Below are 22,584 nucleotides of genomic sequence, written 5' to 3' on the forward strand. Positions count from 1 at the left end.
GTTTATGAATGTTAAAATTGTTGGCTCTTGAAAGAATGATGAACAATGAGAAATGTTATTGATGATCTGAAAAATCATGAAATTGATTCTTCAAGCAAGAAAAAGCAGTGAAAAAGAAGAAGCTTGCGGAAAAAAAAAAAGAAAAAAAAGTGGCGAAAAAAATAGAAAGAAAAAGAAAAAGCAAGCAGAAAAAGCCAATAGCCCTTAAAAACAAAAGGCAAGGGTAAAAAGGATCCAAGGTTTTGAGCATCAATGGATAGGAGGGCCCAAGGAAATTAAATCCAGGCCTAAGCGGCTAAATCAAGCTGTCCCTAACCATGTGCTTGTGTCATGAAGGTCCAAGTGAAAAGCTTGAGACTGAGTGGTTAAAGTCGTGATCCAAAGCAAAAAGAGTGTGCTTAAGAGCTCTGGACACCTCTAACTGGGGACTCTAGCAAAGCTGAGTCACAATCTGAAAAGGTTCACCCAGTTATGTGTCTGTGGCATTTATGTATCCGGTGGTAATACAGGAAAACAAAGTGCTTAGGGCCACGGCCAAGACTCATAAGTAGCTGTGTTCAAGAATCAACATGCTTAACTAGGAAAGTCAATAACACTATCCGAAATTCTAAGTTCCTAGAGAAGCCAATCATTCAAAACTTCAAAGGAAAGTGAGATGCCAAAACTGTTCAGAAGCAAAAAGCTACAAGTCCCGCTCATCTAATTATAAGTAATATTCATTGATATTTTGGAATTTATAGTATATTCTCTTCTTTTTATCCTATTTGATTTTCAGTTGCTTGGGGACAAGCAACAATTTAAGTTTGGTGTTGTGATGAGCGGATAATTTATACGCTTTTTGGCATTGTTTTTAGGTAGTTTTTAGTAAGTTCAAGCTACTTTTAGGGATGTTTTCATTAGTTTTTATGTTAAATTCACATTTCTGGACTTTACTATGAGTTTGTGTATTTTTCTGTGATTTCAGGTAATTTCTGGCTGAAATTGAGGGACTTGAGCAAAACTCTGAAAAAGGCTGACAAAAGGACTGCTGATGCTGTTGGAATCTGACCTCCCTGCACTCAAAATGGATTTTCTGGAGCTACAGAACTCCAATTGGCGTGCTCTTAACGGCGTTGAAAAGTAGACATCCAGAGCTTTCCAGAAATATATAATAGTCCATACTTTATTCGGAAATTGATGACATAACTTGGCGTTGAACGCCAAGTACATGCTGCTGTCTGGAGTTAAACGCCAGAAACACGTCATGATCCGGAGTTGAACGCCCAAAACACGTTATAACTTGGAGTTCAACTCCAATAAAAGCCTCAGCTCGTGAATATATCAAGCTCAGCCCAAACATACACCAAGTTGGCCCCGGAAGTGGATTTATGCATCAATTACTTACTCATGTAAACCCTAGGAGCTAGTTTATTATAAATAGAACTTTTTACTATCATAATCTCATCCTGGATTGTATTTTGAATCCTGTGATCGCGTTTTGGGGGCTGGCCATTCGGCCATGCCTGAACCTTTCACTTATGTATTTTCAACGGTGGAGTTTTTGCACACTATAGATTAAGGGTGTGGAGCTCTGCTGTACTTCAAGTTTCAATACAACTACTATTACTTTCTATTCAATTCTCTTTTATTCTTATTCCAAGATATACGTTGCACTTCAACTTGATGAATGTGATGATCCGTGACACTCATCATCATTCTCACCCATGAACGCGCGTGACTGACAACCACTTCCGTTCTACCTTAGGCCGGGCGCATATCTCTTAGATTCCCCAACAAAATCTTCGTGGTATAAGCTAGATAGATGGCGGCATTCATGAGGATCCGGAAAGTCTAAACCTTGTCTATGGTATTCCGAGTAGGATTCTGGGATTGAATGACTGTGACGAGCTTCAAACTCCTGAAGGCTGGGCGTGATGACAAACGCAAAAGAATCAAGGGATTCTATTCCAACCTGATTGAGAACCGACAGATGATTAGCCGTGCTGTGACAGAGCATAGGAACGTTTTCACTGAGAGAATGGGATGTAGCCATTGACAACGGTGATGCCCTACATACAGCTTGCCATGGAAAGGAGTAAGAAGGATTGGATGAATGTAATAAGAAAGTAGAGATTCAAAAGGAGCACAACATCTCCATACGCCTATCTGAAATTTCCACTATTGATTTACATAAGTATCTCTATCCATTTTATTTTCTGTTTATTTTTATTAATCATATTTGATTTTCTAAATTCCATAATTTTATCCTCCTGACTGGGATTTACAAGATGACCATAGCTTGCTTCATACCAACAATCTCTGTGGGATCGACCCTTACTCACGTAAGGTATTACTTGGACGACCCAGTACACTTGCTGGTTAGTTGAACGGAGTTGTGTCCACACATAAGTGCCAAAATAATGATTCCATACAACAACAAAAAATACTACATTGATGTGATCACAATTTCGTCCACCATTGTTGCATCGAGGACGATGCTTTCTTTTAAGTGTGGAGAGGTCGCCGTTGTCGGCGGATTTTTATTTTAGTGACACATTTTAGAGACTCTTGTTTTATTCTTGCTTTATTTTGTTTTATTTTTAGTACTTGCACTTTACTTTATTGCACTTTTTGATGATTGTATATATTAGTTATTTTGGATACTTTAATTTTAGCTTATCACATTTTGCATTTTGGTTTGTATACATCTTGGATTTTAGTTTGATTTGCACTTTTAGTTGATAGTATATATATAGTTATTTTAGTTTATTAGTTGTGATTTGGAAAAATGTGGATTATTGAGCTTAGTTTACCCTTTTGCATATGAGAATTTGGTTTGATTGAAAAAGGAAATTAAACTAAGGAATTTTTAACCTTTCTCAATCACAACATTTCATTTATGGTATATATAATAAGCTTAGTCAAAATAATGAAATTTTCCAAGGATTTTATTTATAGGGCACCCCAATTGATTTGAAAAAAAAATGTTTAGAACTTGCTTGAAATATATATATATATATATATATATATATATATATATATATATATATTGTGGATCATATTTTGAGCTAAGAACACAAGCATGTGAGATTTGAGCCTAATTGTGTGGTTACATTATATAACCACTATTTCCATTCTTGTGTGTGATTATTCTCTTTCTTTGATTGTAATCTTTGATTTGTTTGATTCTATATGTCCATTTTTTGTGTATACATGCATTTATATGATTGAGGCCATTGTTTCATTAGCTCACTTACCCAAATAGCCTACCTTTTATCTTCCATTGTTAACCAATTTTAAGCCTATGCTTAACCCATTTGTTCTTAATTTTAGCACATTACAAACCTTAAGTGAAAAACAATAAATGTCCTTTGTTTGTATCTTTGATTAGCTTAGGCTAGTGAGAGTGCTTATCATTCAAGTTTGGGAGAGTTGGGGACATTGGTTGGGATAAAAGTGTATTTTTATATTTCTATTGAAAATATTGGGAATTGGGTACATACTCGTGCATTGAATGTTAAATCACATGCATTGATGATCTTGTATATATTTTACTTTGAAAAGAAAGAAAAATGATAAAGAAAAAGAAATATGAAAAAATATAGAAAAAAAAAGAAAGAAAAAGAAAAGCAATAAAAAGGGGACAAAATGCCCAAAAAATGAGGTTCAATAATAATCAATGCATGTTTGAATTGGAAAGAGAATGCATGAGTGTGTAAAAATGTGAGAATTATGGGTGGTTAGGTTTGTTTAGAATTGTATAAGTTGTCATAGGTTACGTGGAAAGTTTAAGTTAATCAAAGATTCAATCCTACCTTGACCCTAGCCCCATTAGAACCTTTGGAAAAGTGCTCATGATATTTGTATGCATGCATAAAATAATTGTTGATTGTTAGATGAAAAACAAATCTTGGAAAGCATGATTAAGGGAGAATTGAGTGAATCAACCCTATACACTTGAGTGACTAGAGCGGATACACATCCGGTGAGAGTTCGATTGCTCAATTACATGTTTTCACCATAATCATTTCTTTTCTTGCAAGTTTGAAAAATATTTTAATAACTCAATTCAATTGCGGGTTTGATTTGATTGCTTTTTCTTTAGCCTTTATGGTTATATATGTTTCCTTGGGAATTAATTTATTTTGACCAAATAATTGCATCTATTTAGATAGTTGTATTTAGATAGGTTGCATATAGATAGCTTGCATTGAATAAATGTTGATACCCTTTGTTTCTTTCTTGAGTTTAGCATGAGGGCATGCTTAGTTTCAGTATGGGGAGGTTTGATAAACCCCAATTTTGTGGTTTACCTTGTGCTTAATTTAGGGAATTTTATCAACTTTTCTCACATTTATTCAATGAAATAGTATGGTTTTATAATTCTCCCTAAATTTGTGTTTAAGTGTGAAAACATGTTTTTAGGCCGTTAAATTGGTAATTTTAATTCACCTTTGATTCCACTAGATGCCTTGATGTGTTTGTTAGTGAATTCAGGTTGAAAAAGCTAGGAATGGATCAAAGGAGTGAAGAGAAAAGCATGCAAAGTGGAGAATTCATGGAAAAATAAGGATTTAGAGTGCATACATCGATGCGCACGCATGTTAGATGCGCACGAGTGAAGATGAAGTCGCATGGTGATGAGTACGCGTGACATAACGCGTACGTGTGAGAAGAAAAACACCAGACGATGCGTACGCATGACCTATGCCTACGCGTCACAACTCGCACGTGACCTCATTAAAGTGAATTCACTAGGGGCGATTTATGAGCTGCCCAGGCCCAAATCCAACTCATTCCAGAGACTGTTTCATGCACAACTCAAGATGGGTCAAGGGGGAGCAATTACTTAGTGTAGGAAGCATGCCTTAGGTTAGTTCTAGAGAGAGAAGCTCCCTCTTCTCTCTAGAAATTAGGGTTCTTAGTTTACTTTCATCTTAGATTTAGGTTTAATTTCTTGTTTTGATTTAGTTTCCCTTATGTTTCCTTGTTGATTTCCTTCAATCTTCTTGGTTCTCTTGTTAATTTTCCTTTTTATGCCTCTTTTTATGTTTGTGAACTATTGTTGAATTTAGATTTTCTTTTTAATGCAATTTATGTTTTATGTCTCTTTATTATTTAATTGAGTTCTTGTTATTGTTTCCTTGCAATTGGGTAGTTGTAGATTTTATTATTCTTGCAACTTTATGATGCTTTTCTTTTATGCCTTCCAAGTGTTTAATAAAATGCTTGGTTGGATGTTAGAGTAGCTTATTCAGCATTCTTGGCTTGGAAAGAGAAATTGGGCAATCTTGAGTTATTAATACCAAATTCAGATTGGTGATCTGGAGTTGTTAGTTAATATTATTTCCATTGACTCTCATCTCTTGCTAATTCAATTAGTGGATTGATTAGGATTTTTGGATTGAGATTAACTAGTCTTATTTGACTTTCTCTCATTGAAGATAACACTATGCCTTCTTCCAGCATTAGAGATTATGAAATAAGATAAATTCTTGTTAATTATTGTTATGATTAGTGACTAGGATAGAAGGCCTATATTATCAATCCTCGCCATGAATGTCTCTCTTTATCACTCGCTTTCTTTAGTTGCCTGCTTTATTTCCTTGCCCTTTTACCAAATCAAACCCCAATTGTTTCCTTCATAGCCAATAATTGACAACTTCATTGCAATTCCTTGTGATATGACCCGAGGTTTAAATACTTCGGTTAGTATTCATTGGGGTTTGTACTTGTGACAACCAAAAATTAAAATTTGATTCGAGGATCGATTATCGGTTTGGACTATGCTCACAACGAAATTATTTGGTTAAATCCTGAACCAGTATAAATCCTTGTATCAGTGGCATTGAACGCTGGGTTTGTGTGTTCAACACTGGTTTTAGTCCTCCTTGGGCGTTGAACGTCAGAAAGGGGGTAAGTTGGGCGTTGAAACAAATATCAACTCAAGTCAATTAGGTTTTCAATCAATGCCCTATTAAGAATGTTTTTTTTGGAAAATTTCATTATCTTAATAAAACTTATTATATATGTATATTGGTGGACGAAACTGTGATTCATCAATGTTGTATTCTTTGTTGTTGTATGGAATAATTATAATGGCTCTTTACTATGTGTGGACACAACTCCGTTCAACTTAACCAGCAAGTGTACTGGGTCATCCAAGTAATACCTTACGTGAGTAAGGGTCGATCCCACAGAGATTGTTGGTATGAAGCAAGCTATAGTCATCTTGTAAATCTCAGTCAGGCGGATAATAATTAATTATGGAATTTAGAAAATCAAATATGTGTAAATAAATATAAAATAAAGATAAATTTACTCATGTAATTCCATGGTGGGAATTTTAGATAGGTGTATGGAGATGCTGTGTTCCTTCTGAATCTCTGCTTTCCTACTGCTCTCATTACAGTTTTCTTACATCATTCCTTTACATGGCAAGCTATATGTAGGGCATCGCCGTTGTCAATGGCTACATCCCATCCTCTCAGTGAAAATGGTCCAAATGCTCTGTCACAGCACGGCTAATCATTTGTCGGTTCTCAATCAGGTTGGAATAGAATCCCTTGATTCTTTTGCGTCTGTCACTAACGCCAAGCCTTCAGGAGTTTGAAGCTCGTCACAGTCATTCAATCCCAGAATCCTACTCGGAATACCACAGACAAGGTTTAGGCTTTCCAGATTCTCATGAATGCTGCCATCAATTCTAGCTTATACCACGAAGATTCTGATTAAGGAATCCAAGAGATATGCGCCCGGTCTAAGGTAGAACGGAAGTGGTTGTCAGTCACGCGCGTTTATAGGTGAGAATGATGAGTGTCACGGATCATCACATTCATCAAGTTGAAGTGCAACGAATATCTTAGAATAGGAATAAAGAGAATTGAATAGAAACAGTAGTAATTGCATTAAAACATGAGGTACAGCAGAGCTCCACACCCTTAATCTATGGTGTGTAGAAACTCCACCATTGAAAATACATAAGTGAAAGGTTCAGGCATGGCCAAATGGCCAGCCCCCCAAAACGTGACCAATAGTCTCCTAAGATGTCTAATACAATAGTAGACTATCCTATTTATACTAGACTAGCTACTAGGGTTTACAGGAGTAAGTAATTGATGCATAAATTCACTTCCGGTGCCCACTTGGTGTATGTTTGGGCTGAGCTTGATCTATCCACGAGCTGAGGCTTCTTTTGGAGTTGAACGCCAAGTTGTAACGTGTTTTGGGCGTTCAACTTCGGGTCGTGACGTGTTTCTGGCGTTTGACTCCAGACAGCAACATGGAACTGGCGTTGAGCGCCAATTTACGTCGTCAATTCCCGAATAAAGTATGGACTATTATATATTTCTAGAAAGCTCTAGATGTCTAATTTCTAAAGCCGTTGCGAGCGCACCATTTAGAGTTCTGTAGCTCCAGAAAATCCATTTTGAGTGCAGGGAGGTCAGATTCCAACAGCATCAGCAGTCCTTTGTCAGCCTCCTTCTCAGTGTTTTGCTCAAGTCCCTCAATTTCAGCCAGAAATTACTTGAAATCACAGAAAAACACACAAACTCATAGTGAAGTCCAGAAATGTGAATTTAACATAAAAACTAATGAAAACATCCCTAAAAGTAGCTTGAACTTACTAAAAACTACCTAAAAACAATGCCAAAAAGCGTATAAATTATCCGCTCACCACAACACCAAACTTAAATTGTTGCTTGTCCCCAAGCAACTGAAAATCAATTAGGATAAAAAGAAGAGAATATACTATAAATTCCAAAATATCAATGAATATTAATTCTAATTAGATGAGCGGGACTTGTAGCTTTTTGCTTCTGAACAGTTTTGGCATCTCACTTTTTCCTTTGAAGTTCAGAATGATTGGCTTCTCTAGGAACTTAGAATTTCGGATAGTGTTATTGATTCTCCTAGTTAAGTATGTTGATTCTTGAACACAGCTACTTTTATGAGTCTTGGCCGTGGCCCTAAGCATTTTGTTTTCCAGTATTACCACCGGATACATAAATGCCACATACATATAACTGGGTGAACCTTTTCAGATTGTGACTCAGCTTTGCTAGAGTCCCTAGTTAGAGGTGTCCAGAGCTCTTAAGCACACTCTTTTTGCTTTGGATCACGACTTTAACCACTCAGTCTCAAGCTTTTCACTTGGACCTGCATGACACAAGCACATGGTTAGGGACAGCTTGGTTTAGCCGCTTAGGCCTGGATTTTATTTCCTTAGGCCCTCCTATCCATTAATGCTCAAAGCCTTGGATCCTTTTTACCCTTGCCTTTTGGTTTTAAGGGCTATTGGCTTTTTCTGCTTGCTTTTTCTTTTTCTTTCTATTTTTTTTGCCACTCTTTTTTTCTTTTTCACAAGCTTTTGCTTTTTCACTGCTTTTTCTTGCTTCAAGAATCAATTTCATGATTTTTCAGATTGTCAATAACATTTCTCCTTGTTCATCATTCTTTCAAGAGCCAACAGTTTTAACATTCATAAACAACAAGATCAAAAATATGCACTGTTCAAGCATTCATTCAGAAAACAAAAAGTATTGTCACCACATCAATATAATTAAACTAAATTCAAGGATAAATTCGAAATTCATGTACTTCTTGTTCTTTTGAATTAAAAACATTTTTCATTTAAGAAAGGTGAAGGATTAATGGAATTATTCATAACTTTAAGGCATAGTTACTAAACACTAATGATCATGAAGTAGAGACACAAAACATAAATGAACATATAATATAAAAACCGAACAGCAGAAAGAAATAAGAACAAGGAATGAATCCACCTTAGTGGCGTCTTTTTCTTGAAGGACCAACAATGTCCTTAAGCTCTTCTATGTCCCTTCCTTGTCTTTGTTGCTCCTCCCTCATTGCCCTTTGATCTTCTCTTATTTCATGAAGAATGACGGAGTGCTCATGATGTTCCACCCTTAATTGTTCCACATTGTAGCTCAAATCTTCTAAGGAAGTGTTGAGTTATTCCCAATAGTTGTTGGGAGGAAAGTGCATCCCTTGAGGCATCTCAGGGATTTCTTGATGATGAGCTTCCTCATGCATCTCTTGAGATCCGTGGAGGGTCTCTCTTGCTTGCTCCATCCTCTTCTTGGTGATGGGCTTATCCTCTTCAATGGGGATGTCTCCTTCTATGATAACTCCAGCTGAGTAACATAGATGGCAAATAAGGTAAGGAAAAGCTAGCCTTGCCATGGTGGAGGGCTTTTCGGCTATTTTGTAGATTTCATTGGAGATGACTTCATGAACTTCTACTTCCTCTCCAATCATGATGCTATGAATCATGATGGCCCGATCCACAGTAACTTCAGATCGGTTACTAGTGGGAATGATTGAGCGTTGAATGAACTCCAACCATCCTCTAGCCACAGGCTTGAGGTCCAGTCTTCTTAGTTGAACTGGCTTGCCTTTGGAGTCTCTTTTCCATTGAGCTCCTTCCACACATATGTCCATTAGGACTTGGTCCAACCTTTGATTGAAGTTGACCCTTCTAGTGTTGGGGCGTTCATCTCCTTGCATCATGGGCAAGTGGAACGCCAACCTCACATTTTCCGGACTAAAATCTAAGTATTTCCCCCGAACCATTGTGAGATAATTCTTTGGACTCAGGTTCATACTTTGATCATGGTTCTTAGTGATCCATGCATTGGCATAGAATTCTTGAACCATTAAGATTCCGACTTGTTGCATGGGGTTGGTTAGGACTTCCCAACCTCTTCTTCGGATTTCATGTCGGATCTCCGGATACTCATTTTTCTTGAGCTTGAAAGGGACCTCCGGGATCACCTTCTCCTTTGCAACAACATCATAGAAGTGGTCTTGATGGCTTTTGGAGATGAATCTTTCCATCTCCTATGACTCGGAAGTGGAAGCTTTTGTCTTCCCTTTTCCTTTTCTAGAGGATTCTCCGGCCTTAGGTGCCATTGATGGTAATGAAAAACAAAAAGATCATGCTTTGATCACACCAAACTCAAAATATTGCTCGCCCTTGAGCAAGAGAAGAAAGAAGAAGAGAAGAAGAAGAATAAAATATGGAGGAGAGTGAGGGGAGATGGATTCGGCCAAGGTATAGAAGAGGGGGTGTTGTTGTGTGGAAATGAAGTAAAATGGAAGGGTATATATAGGGAGGGGAGAGGGTGTAGTTTCGGTCATTTAGGGTGGGTTTGGGTGGGAAAGTTTTTTTGAATTTTGAAGGTAGGTGGGGTTTATGGGGAAGAGTGGATGGATGTGAGTGGTGAAGGGGGTAATTGGAAAGAGAGATTGAAGTTGTTGGGAAGTGTGATATGGGAAAGAGTGTTATAGGATTAGGAGATAAGGTGGAAATATGTTAGGTGGGGATCCTGTGGGGTCCACAGATCCTGAGGTGTCAAGGATTTACATCCCTGCACCAATTAGGCATGTAAAATGCCTTTGCACACCATTCTGGCGTTTAAACGCCGAGATGATGCACACTCTGGGCGTTCAACGCCCATGTGTAGCATGTTTCTGGCGTTGAACGCCAGTTCCATGCTTGTTACTGGCGTTCAGCGCCAGCTTTCCTCAAGGCACATTCCTGGCGTTCAAACGCCAAAATGTTGCTTGTTTCTGGCATTCAGCACTAGATTCATGCTCTGTTCTGGCGTTGAACGCCAGCCAGATGCTCCTTACTGGCGTTGAACGCCAGTATGTCCTCCCTCCAGGGTGTGATTTTTCTTCTGCTGTTTTTGATTATGTTTTTAATTTTTATATTTTTTTCGTGACTCCACATGATCATGTACCTAATAAAACACAAAAAAATAATAAAATAAAATAAAAATTAGATAAATAAAAATTGGGTTGCCTCCCAACAAGCGCTCTTTTAATGTCATTAGCTTGACAGTGGGCTCTCATGGAGCCACAAGGTGATCAGGTCAATGTTGTAAAACTCCCAACACCAAATTTAGAGTTTGGATATGGGGTCTTAACACCAAACTTAGTGTTTGGTTGTGGCCTCCCAACACCAAACTTAGAGTTTGACTGTGGGGGCTCTGTTTGACTCTGTACTGAGAGAAGCTCTTCATGCTTACTATCCTTTGTCACAGAGGGATGGCCATGTGCCTTAAACACAAGGTAGTCCCCATTCAATTGAAGGACTAATTCACCTCTGTTGACATCTATCACAGCTCCTGCTATGGCTAGGAAAGGTCTTCCAAGGATGATGCACTCATCCTCTTCCTTCCTAGTGTCTAAGATTATGAAATCAGCAGGGATGTAAAGGCCTTCAACCTTTACTAACACGTCCTCTACTACTCCATAAGCTTGTCTTAATGACTTGTCTGCCAATTGTAATGAGAACAAGGCAGGTTGTACCTCAATGATCCCTAGCTTCTCCATTACAGAGAGTGGCATAAGATTTATCCTTGACCCCAGATCACATTGAGCTTTTTCAAAGGTCATGGTGCGTATGGTACAAGGTATTAAGAACTTGCTAGGATCTTGTCTCTTTTGAGGTAAAATTTGCTGAATCCAGGTATCTAGTTCACTAATGAGCAAGGGAGGTTCACTTTCCCAAGTCTCATTACCAAATAACTTGGCATTCAGCTTCATGATAGCTCCTAAATATTGAGCAACTTGCTCTCCAGTCACATCTTCATCCTCTTCAGAGGAGGAATAGTCTTCAGAGCTCATGAATGGCAGAAGGAGATTTAATGGAATCTCTATGGTCTCTATATGAGCCTCAGATTCCTTTGGATCCTTAATAGGAAACTCCTTCTTGCTTGAGAGACGTCCTAGGAGGTCCTCCTCACTAGATTTTCGTCCTTCTCCTCCTTTGTGCATTCGGCCATATTGATTACATCAATGGCCTTGCACTCTCCTTTTGGATTCTCTTCTATATTGCTTGGGAGAATACTGGGAGGAGTTTCAATGACTTTCTTACTCAGCTGGCCCACTTGTGCCTCCAGATTTCTGATGGAGGATCTTGTTTCACTCATGAAATTGAAAGTGGCTTTTGACAGATCAGAGACTAAGTTTGCTAAATTAGAGGAGCTTTGTTCAGAATTCTCTGTCTGTTGCTGAGAAGATGATGGAAAAGGCTTGCTAGTGCTCAGCCTATTGCGTCCACCATTGTTAAAGCCTTGTTGAGGCTTTTGTTGATCCTTCCATGAGAAATTTGGATGATTTCTCCATGATGAATTATAGGTGTTTCCATAAGGTTCACCCATGTAATTTACCTCTGCTATTGCAGGGTTTTCAGGATCATAAGCTTCTTCAGAAGCTGCCTCTTTAGTACTGTTGGATGCATTTCGCCATCCATCCAGACTTTGAGAAATCATGTTAACTTGCTGAGTCAACACTTTGTTCTGAGCCAATATGGCATTCAGAGCATCAATTTCAAGAACTCCTTTCCTCTGAGGCGTCCCATTATTCATGGAATTCCTCTCAGAGGTGTACGTGAACTGGTTATTTGCAACTATGTCAATAAGTTCTTGAGCTTCTGCAGGTGTTTTCTTTAGGTGAATGGATCCACCTGCAGAATGGTCCAGTGACATTTTTTGAAAACTCAGATAGACCATAATAGAATATATCTAATATGGTCCATTCTGAAAACCTGTCAGATGGACACCTTTTGGTCAACTGCTTGTATCTTTCCCAAGCTTCATAGAGGGATTCACCATCTTTTTGTTTGAAGGTCTAAACATCCACTCTAAGCTTGCTCAGCTTTTGAGGAGGAAAGAATTTATCCAAGAAAGCCGTGACCAGCTTATCCCAGGAGTCTAGGCTATCTTTAGGTTGTGAGTCCAACCATATTCTAGCTCTGTCTCTTACAGCAAAAGGGAAAAGCATGAGTCTGTAGACTTCAGGATCAACTCCATTCGTCTTAACAGTCTCACAAATCTGTAAGAACTCAGTTAAAAACTGGTAAGGATCTTCAGATGGAAGTCCATAAAACTTGCAGTTCTGTTGTATTAAAGCAACTAGTTGAGGCTTAAGCTCAAAATTGTTGGCTCCAATGGCAGGAATGGAGATGCTTCTTCCATCAAATTTGGACGTTGGTTTTGTGAAGTCACCAAGCATTCTCCTTGCATTATTGTTGTTGGGTTCGGCTGCCATCTCCTTCTCTTGTTCGAAAATTTCTGAAAGTTTACCTTTAGATTGTTGTAATTTAGCTTCTCTTAGTTTCCTCTTCAGAGTCCTTTCAGGTTCAGGATCAATTTCAACAAGAGTGCCTTTTTCCTTGTTCCTGCTCATATGAAAGAGAAGAAAACAAGAAAAGAAGAGGAATCCTCTATGTCACAGTATAGAGATTCCTTTATGTTAGTAGAAGAAGAAAGGGGAGAAGAGTGAAGAAGAATGGGTTCGGATTTTTTTAGATGAAGATGGGTGAAGAGAAGTGTTAGTAAATAATTAAATAGAAGAAGAGAAGAGAGGGAGAATTCGAAAATTAATTTTTGAAAAGGGATTAGTAATTTCGAAAATTAAAGATAAGATATAATTAAAATTAAAAATTAAAACAAAAAATAATTTTTGAAAAAGAGATGAGATATTTTCTAAAATTAGAGAAGGAAAAGTAGTTAGGTGGTTTGGAAAAGATAAGAAACAAACACAAAGTCAAAGAGTTAGTTGAAAAAGATATTAAAATCAAATTTGAAAAGATAAGAAGATAAGAAGTTAGATAAGATATTTTAAAATCAAATTTTTGAAAAAGATAAAATTTTGAAAAAGATATGATAAAAAGATAAGATAAGAAGATGTGATAAAAAGATATGTTTGAAAAAGATTTAATTTTTAAAATTAAAATTAATTACTTAACTAACAAGAAACTAAAAGATAGGATTCTAGAATTTAAAGATTTAACCTTTCTTAACAAGAAAGTAACAAACTTCAAATTTTTGAATCAATCATATTATTTGTTAGTGTAATTTCGAAAATTTGATATAAAGATAAGAAAAAGATTTTGAAAATAATTTGAAAAAGAATTTAAAAAGATAGGATTTTAAAAATTGAAATTTTGACTTGACTTGTAAGAAACAACTAATTTTAAAAATTTTTGACCAAGTCAACCCAAAATTTCGAAAATTTTGAGAAAAATAAGGAGAAGATATATTTTTTTTATTTTTTTTGAATTTTTGATGATGAGAGAGAAAAACATAAAAATGACTCACAACATAAAAATTATGAATCAAAACTCATGATGCATGCAAGAACACTATGAATGTCAAGATGAACACCAAGAACACTTTGAAGATCATGATGAACATCAAGAACATGATTTTGAAAAATTTTTGATGCAAAGAAAACATGCAAGACACCAAACTTAGAATTCTTTAATGCATGGACTCTAATAAACAAAAAAATGCATATGAAAAACAAGAAAACATCAAGATCAAACAAGAGGACTTATCAAGAACAACTTGAAGATCATGAAGAACACTATGAATGCATGAATTTTCGAAAAATGCAAGAAGAAATTTTTAAAGCATGCAATTGACACCAAACTTAAAAATTGACTCAAGATTCAAACAAGAAACACAAAATATTTTTTATTTTTATGATTTTATGAATTTTTTGGATTTTTATTATATTTTTTTTCAAAATATTTTTGAAAAAACGAAAAAGAAAAGAAAATTTTGAAAAAGATTTTTGAAAAATTTTGAAAAGAAAATTACCTAATCTGAGCAACAAGATGAACCGTCAGTTGTTCAAACTCAACAATCCCCGGCAACGGCGCCAAAAACTTGGTGGACGAAATTGTGATTCATCAATGTTGTATTCTTTGTTGTTGTATGGAATAATTATAATGGCTCTTTACTATGTGTGGACACAACTCCATTCAACTTAACCAGCAAGTGTACTGGGTCATCCAAGTAATACCTTACGTAAGTAAGGGTCGATCCCACAGAGATTGTTGGTATGAAGCAAGCTATAGTCATCTTGTAAATCTCAGTCAGGCGGATAATAATTAATTATGGAATTTAGAAAATCAAATATGTGTAAATAAACATAAAATAAAGATAAAGTTACTCATGTAATTCCATGGTGGGAATTTCAGATAGGTGTATGGAGATGCTGTGTTCCTTCTGAATCTCTGCTTTCCTACTGCTCTCATTACAGTTTTCTTACATCATTCCTTTCCATGGCAAGCTATATGTAGGGCATCACCGTTGTCAATGGCTACATCCCATCCTCTCAGTGAAAATGGTCCAAATGCTCTGTCACAGCACGGCTAATCATCTGTCGGTTCTCAATCAGGTTGGAATAGAATTCCTTGATTCTTTTGCGTCTGTCACTAACGCCCAGCCTTCAGGAGTTTGAAGCTCGTCACAGTCATTCAATCCCAGAATCCTACTCGGAATACCACAGACAAGGTTTAGACTTTTCGGATTCTCATGAATGCCGCCATCAATTCTAGCTTATACCACGAAGATTCTGATTAAGGAATCCAAGAGATATGCGCCCTGTCTAAGGTAAAACGGAAGTGGCTGTCAGTCACGCGCGTTCATTGGTGAGAATGATGATGAGTGTCACGGATCATCACATTCATCAAGTTGAAGTGCAACAAATATCACAGAATAGGAATAAAGAGAATTGAATAGAAACAGTAGTAATTGCATTAAAACTTGAGGTACAGCAAAGCTCCACACCCTTAATCTATGGTGTGTAGAAACTCCACCATTGAAAATACATAAGTGAAAGGTTCAGGCATGGCCGAATGGCCAGCCCCACAAAATGTGATCAATAGTCTCCTAAGATGAAGAATAAAACAAAACTGAGACCAAAGATGTCTAATACAATAGTAGACTATCCTATTTATACTAGACTAGCTACTAGGGTTTACAGGAGTAAGTAATTGATGCATAAATCCACTTCCGGGGCCCACTTGGTGTATGTTTGGGCTGAGCTTGATCTATCCACGAGCTGAGGCTTCTTTTGGAGTTGAACGCCAAGTTGTAACATGTTTTGGGCGTTCAACTCCGGGTCGTGACGTGTTTCTGGCGTTTGACTCCAGACAGCAACATGGAACTGGCGTTGAGCGCTAATTTACGTCGTCAATTCCCGAATAAAGTATGGACTATTATATATTTCTGGAAAGCTCTGGATGTCTAATTTCGAATGCCGTTGAGAGCGCGCCATTTGGAGTTCTGTAGCTCCAGAAAATCCATTTCGAGTGCAGGGAGGTCAGATTCCAACAGCATCAGCAGTCCTTTGTCAGCCTCCTTCTCAGAGTTTTGCTCAAGTCCCTCAATTTCAGCCAGAAATTACTTGAAATCACAGAAAAACACACAAACTCATAGTGAAAGTCCAGAAATGTGAATTTAACATAAAAACTAATGAAAACATCCCTAAAAGTAGCTTGAACTTACTAAAATCTACATAAAAGCAATGCCAAAAAGCGTATAAATTATCCGCTCATCATATATATGAAAAGAAATGCAATAAACTAAAAAATGCAAATAGATCTAAAGAAATATATACAAACCAAGAAATAAAATGCAACTAAAAATTAAAAAAAATGTAAAAGTGTCTGGGATTAGAATTTGTCACCGAAGATTTCCGATCGGTGACGGCCTCCCCATAGTTAAAGGTTTGCACAATTGGTGCACGAAATTGCAATCACACTTTTGCAATCCTGCACAACTAACCAGCAAGTGCACTGGGTCATCCAAGTAATACCTTACGTGAGTAAGGGTCGATCCCACGGAGATTGTCGGCTTGAAGCAAGCTATGGTTATCTTGTCACTCTTAGTCAGGATATCAAAAATTATCAGGGTTGATTGTAAAAAGCAAAAGAACATGAAATAAGTACTTGTTTTGCAGTAATGGGGAACAGGTTGAGGTTTTGGAGATGCTCTGTCTTCTGAACCTCTGCTTTCCTACTGTCTTCTTCTTCAAACACGCAAGGCTCCTTCCATGGCAAGCTGTATGTAGGGTTTCACCGTTGTCAATGGCTACCTCCCATCCTCTCAGTGAAAATGTTCAACGTGCTCTGTCACAGCACGGCTAATCATCTATCGGTTCTCAATCAGGTTGGAATAGAATCCACTTCGAGTGCAGGGAGGTCAGAATCCAACAGCATCTGCAGTCCTTTTCAGTCTCTGAATCAGATTTTTGCTCAGGTCCCTCAATTTCAGCCAGAAAATACCTGAAATCACAGAAAAACACACAAACTCATAGTAAAGTCCAGAAAAGTGAATTTTAATTAAAAACTAATAAAAATATACTAAAAACTAACTAAATCATACTAAAAACATACTAAAAACAATGCCAAAAAGCGTATAAATTATCCGCTCATCACAACACCAAACTTAAATTGTTGCTTGTCTCCAAGCAACCAAAAATCAAAATAGAATAAAAAGAAGAGAATATACTATAGACTCCAAAATATCAAAGAAACTTAGCTCCAATTAGATGAGCGGGACTAGTAGCTTTTTGCTTCCGAACAGTTTTGGCATCTCGCTTTATCCTTTGAAGTTCAGAATGATTGGCATCCATAGGAACTCAGAACTCATATAATGTTATTGATTCTCCTAGTTAAGTATGGTGATTCTTGAACATAGCTTTTTTATGAGTCTTGGCTGTGGCCCAAAGCACTCTGTCTTCCAGTATTACCATCGGATACATACATGCCACAGACACAAACTTGGGTGAACCTTTTTAGATTATGACTCAGCTTTGCTAGAGTCCCCAATTAGAGGTGTCCAGGGTTCTTAAGCACACTCTTTTTTGCCTTGGATCACAACTTTATTTCTTTTTTTTTTCTTCTTCTTTTTTTCGTTTTTTTTTTTTTTGCTTTTTTCTTGCTTCAAGAATCAATTTGATGATTTTTTAGATCGTCAATAACAGTTCTCCCTTTCCATCATTCTTTCAAGAGCCAACAATTTTAACATTCTTAAAACAACAAATTCAAAAGACATATGCACTGTTCAAGCATTCATTCAGAAAACAAAAAGTATTGTCACCACATCAAACTAATTCAACTAGTTTCAGAGATGAATTCGAAATCCTGTACTTCTTGTTCTTTTGTGATTAAAGCATTTTTCATTTAAGAGAGGTGATGGATTCATAGGACATTCATAGCTTTAAGACATGAACCTTAAATTTTATTAATCATGAATTAAGAACAAAACTCAAAAATAGATATAAGATAAGACTAATAGTAATAGAAAACAAAAAAAATTAAATAGGCTCCTAATGATAGAGGTTATCACAGAGTTAGGACTCAACAACCTTGATTTTGAGAAGTGGATGCTCCTTCCACTTGAGGGGAGAGCTTTTGGCGTTTCATCTCTTGAAGTTCACGCCCCTGCTTCTCTTGTTCCTTCAGCAATTTGCAGAGCATGCAGTTCTGATTCTGCTGTTCTTCCTTCAGTTGCTCCATAGTTTCTTGCAACTTGGTGATAGATGCTTCTAGGCTGGCCCAGTAGTCAATTTCAGGAAATTCAGGGAGGAACTCCTGCGCCCTCTTTTTGATAGAGTTATCTTGCATTTGTCCTTCCATTGACTTCTTGGTGATTGGATGTTCAATGGGTATGAATTCATCTACTCCCATTTTTACCCCAGCCTCTTTACAGAGCAAGGAGATCAAGCTTGGGTAAGCTAGTTTGGCTTCAGTGGAATTCTTATTTGCAATTGTGTAGATCTCACAAGCAATCAGATGATGAACCTCCACTTCTTTTCCAAGCATAATGCAATGAATCATCACTGCTCTCTTGATAGTAACCTCAGAACCATTGCTCGTGGGCAATATGGAACGCCCAATAAAGTCTAGCCAACCTCTTGCAATTGGCTTGAGGTCTCCCCTCTTGAGTTGGTTTGGGACACCTTTTGAATTGGTTATCCATTTAGTTCCAGGGAGGCATATGTCCTCTAGAACTTGATCCAACCCTTTATCTTCTCTCACCATCCTCCTATTAAAGGATTCAGGATCATCTTGCAGTTGAGGTAATTTGAAGACCTCTCTTATTTTGTCCAGATGGAAGTAAATAATTCTCCCTCTGACCATGGTTCTGTAGGTATGAAAAGCAGTTCCAGTCATTCTCTGCTTATCTGTCAGCCACAGATTTGAGTAGAATTCTTGAACCATGTTCCTTCCAACCTTTGTCTCAGGGTTGGTTAGAACTTCCCATCCTCTGTTTCAAATTTGCTTTTGGATCTCCGGATATTCATCTTCTTTCAGATTGAATTTGACTTCCGGGATCACTGACCTCAGACCCATTATTTTGTGGTAATGGTCTGCATGTTCTTTGGTTAAGAACTTCTCTTGACTCCAAACATCCTTTGGATTATTCTCTTTCTTGCCTCTTGAATTGGTTTGTTTTCCTCTAGGAGCCATGATCTTGATAAATCTTGGCCTAGTGATCACGGAAAGCATACCAAACTTAGAGGTTTGCTTGTCCTCAAGCAAAAGAAGGCAAAGAGGGGAGAGAGGAGGAGAGCAAATTCGAATGGTGTGGGGAAGGAGGGTGGCCGAACGTGTTTAAATAGGAGAGGAGGAGAAATTTTCGAAAATTGGAAGGAGATTTGAGAAGATATGGAAAATATTTGAGGAGATAATTGAGTTTTTGAAAGAGTCTAGGAAAGGATTTGAAATAGATTTGAAGAAGATTCTAATTTTTTAAATTGGAAGGTGAATGATGAAAGTTTGTAATGTGTTTATGTAAAAAAATATGGATTAAAACAAGAAAGTTTGAAAAAAATTTGAAGTGGGAACAAAATCTCCTCCCCCTGCCTTTCTGGCGTTAAACGCCCAGAATGGTATCCATTCTGGCGTTTAACGCCCATTTGTTGGCCTATTTGGGCGTTTAACGCCTAGCCAGGTATCCTGACTGGCGTTAAACGCCAGAAACCCCTTTATCACTGGGCGTTTTGCTAAACGCTCAGGATGCTGCACACCTGGCGTTAAACACCCAGAATGGTGCCCATTCTGGCGTTTAACGCCCAAAATGGCACATTTATTGGCGTTAAACGCCCAGAATGGTGCCCATTCTAGCGTTTAACGCCCAAAGTACCCCTTACTGGCATTTTTTCGCCAGTAAGTTCTTTTTCTCTGCTTTTCGCACTGAATCCTTCTGTAACTCTGTGAATTCCTTCAATTTTGATAATTGCCCTTTAAGAATATGTATCAAACCTTGATTAAACAGAATAGATACCCTTCTAATCACTGGGTTGCCTCCCAGCAAGCGCTTCTTTATTGTCTTTAGCTGGACCTTCACTGAAAATCACTCAAGTCTCAGTTTTGAGCATTCTTGCTCAAAATTGCTTTCAAGATAATGCTTGATCCTCTGTCCATTAACAATGAACTTCTTGTCAGAATCAGTATCCTGAAGCTCAACATATCCATATGGTGATACTTCTGTAATCACATACGGACCCCTCCAGCGGGATTTAAGTTTTCCTGGGAACAATCTGAGCCTAGAGTTGAAGAGCAGGACTTTTTGTCCTGGCTCAAAGACTCTGGATGACAACTTCTTGTCGTGCCACTTCTTTGCCTTTTCCTTATAAATTTTTGCATTTTCAAAGGCATTGAGTCTGAACTCCTCTAGCTCATTTAGCTGGAGCAATCTTTTTTCACCAGCTAACTTAGCATCCATGTTTAGGAATCTGGTTGCCCAGTAGGCTTTATGTTCCAGTTCCACGGGCAGATGACAAGCCTTCCCATACACCAGTTGGTATGGAGAGGTTCCTATAGGAGTCTTGTATGCTGTTCTGTATGCCCACAGAGCATCATCCAAGCTCTTTGCCCAATCCTTTCTATGGGCAATAACAGTCCGTTCTAGGATTCTTTTGAGCTCTCTGTTAGAGACCTCAGCTTGCCCATTTGTCTGTGGGTGATACGGAGTTGCTACTTTGTGGCTAATTCCATATCTAACCATAGCAGAGTATAGTTGTTTATTGCAGAAATGGGTGCCTCCATCACTAATCAGTACTCTGGGAACACCAAACCTGCTGAAGATGTGTTTCTAGAGGAATTTCAGCACGGTCTTGGTATCATTATTGGGTGTGGCAATTGCTTCCACCCATTTAGATACATAGTCTACTGCCACTAGAATATAAGTGTTTGAGTATGATGGTGGGAAGGGACCCATGAAGTCAATTCCCCATACATCAAATAATTCAATCTCTAAGATCCCTTACTGAGGCATGGCGTAACCATGAGGCAAGTTACCAGCTCTTTGGCAACTGTCACAGTTACGCACAAACTCTCGGGCATCTCTATAGAGAGTAGGCCAGTAGAATCCGCATTGGAGGACCTTGGTTGCTGTTCGCTCACCTCCAAAGTGTCCTCCATATTGTGATCCATGGCAATGCCACAAGATTCTTTGTGCTTCCTCTCTGGGTACACATCTGCGGATTATTCCGTCTGCGCTTCTCTTAAAGAGATATGGCTCATCCCATAGGTAGTACTTGGCATCTGAAATTAATTTCTTTCTTTGCACTCTGCTGTACTCCTGAGGTATGAACCTCACAGCCTTATAATTTGCAATATCTGCAAACCATGGAGTTTCCTAAATGGCGAAGAGTTGCTCATCCGGGAAGGTCTCAGAGATCTCAGTAGAAGGGAGGGACGCCCCAGCTACTGGTTCTATTCGGGACAGATGATCAGCTACTTGGTTCTCTGTCCCTTTTCTGTCTCTTATTTCTATATCAAACTCTTGCAGAAGCAACACCCATCTTATGAGCCTGGGTTTTGAATCCTGCTTTGTGAGTAAGTACTTAAGAGCAGCATGGTCAGTGTACACAATCACCTTTGATCCTACTAAATAGGATATAAATTTGTCAATGGCATAGACCACTGCAAGTAACTCTTTTTCTATGGTTGTGTAATTCTTCTGTGCGTCATTTAGAACACGGCTGGCATAATAAATGACGTGCAGAAGCTTATTATGCCTCTGTCCCAACACTGCACCAATGGCATGGTCACTGGCATCACACATTAATTCGAATGGTAATGTCCAGTCTGGTGTAGAGATGACTGGTGCTGTGACCAGCTTAGCTTTCAGGGTCTCAAATGCCTGCAGACACTGTGTGTCAAACACAAATGGTGTGTCAGCAGCTAGCAGGTAGCTCAGAGGTTTTGTAATTTTCGAAAAATCCTTTATAAACCTTCTGTAGAATCCTGCATGCCCCAGAAAGCTTCTGATTGCCTTAACATTGGCAGGTGGTGGTAATTTTTCAATTACCTCCACCTTTGCTTTATCCACCTCTATTTCCTTGCTTGAGATTTTGTGCCCAAGGACAATTCCTTCAGTCACCATAAAGTGACATTTCTCCCAGTTTAAAACCAGGTTAGTCTCTTGGCACCTTTTTAGGACAAGTGCTAGGTGATTAAGACAGGAGCTAAATGAGTCTCCATATACTGAGAAGTCATCCATGAAGACTTCCAAGAATTTTTCAACCATATCAGAGAAGATGGATAGCATGCATCTCTGAAAGGTTGCAGGAGCATTACACAGACCAAAAGGCATCCTCCAGTAGTCAAACACGCCAGAAGGGTAAGTGAATGCTATTTTTTCTTGGTCCTGAGCGTCTACTGCAATTTGGTTGTAACCTGAATAGCCATCCAAAAAGCAGTAATAATCATGACTAGCTAGTCTTTCTAGCATTTGGTCTATGAATGGTAAAGGAAAATGATCC

General features: G+C 38.0%; 1 non-coding gene across 1 annotated transcript; it reads left to right on the forward strand.

The window, feature by feature from the left end:
• The first annotated feature begins 12,556 nt into the window (after positions 1 to 12,556).
• Positions 12,557 to 12,663, forward strand: LOC130984047 (small nucleolar RNA R71). The gene has a single exon (XR_009088007.1). It is a non-coding gene; the product is annotated as a small nucleolar RNA R71 (small nucleolar RNA).
• Positions 12,664 to 22,584: the final 9,921 nt, after the last annotated feature.

The sequence above is a fragment of the Arachis stenosperma genome, chromosome 5 (assembly GCF_014773155.1).
Source record: "Arachis stenosperma cultivar V10309 chromosome 5, arast.V10309.gnm1.PFL2, whole genome shotgun sequence".
In the NCBI taxonomy this organism is placed as follows: domain Eukaryota; kingdom Viridiplantae; phylum Streptophyta; class Magnoliopsida; order Fabales; family Fabaceae; genus Arachis; species Arachis stenosperma.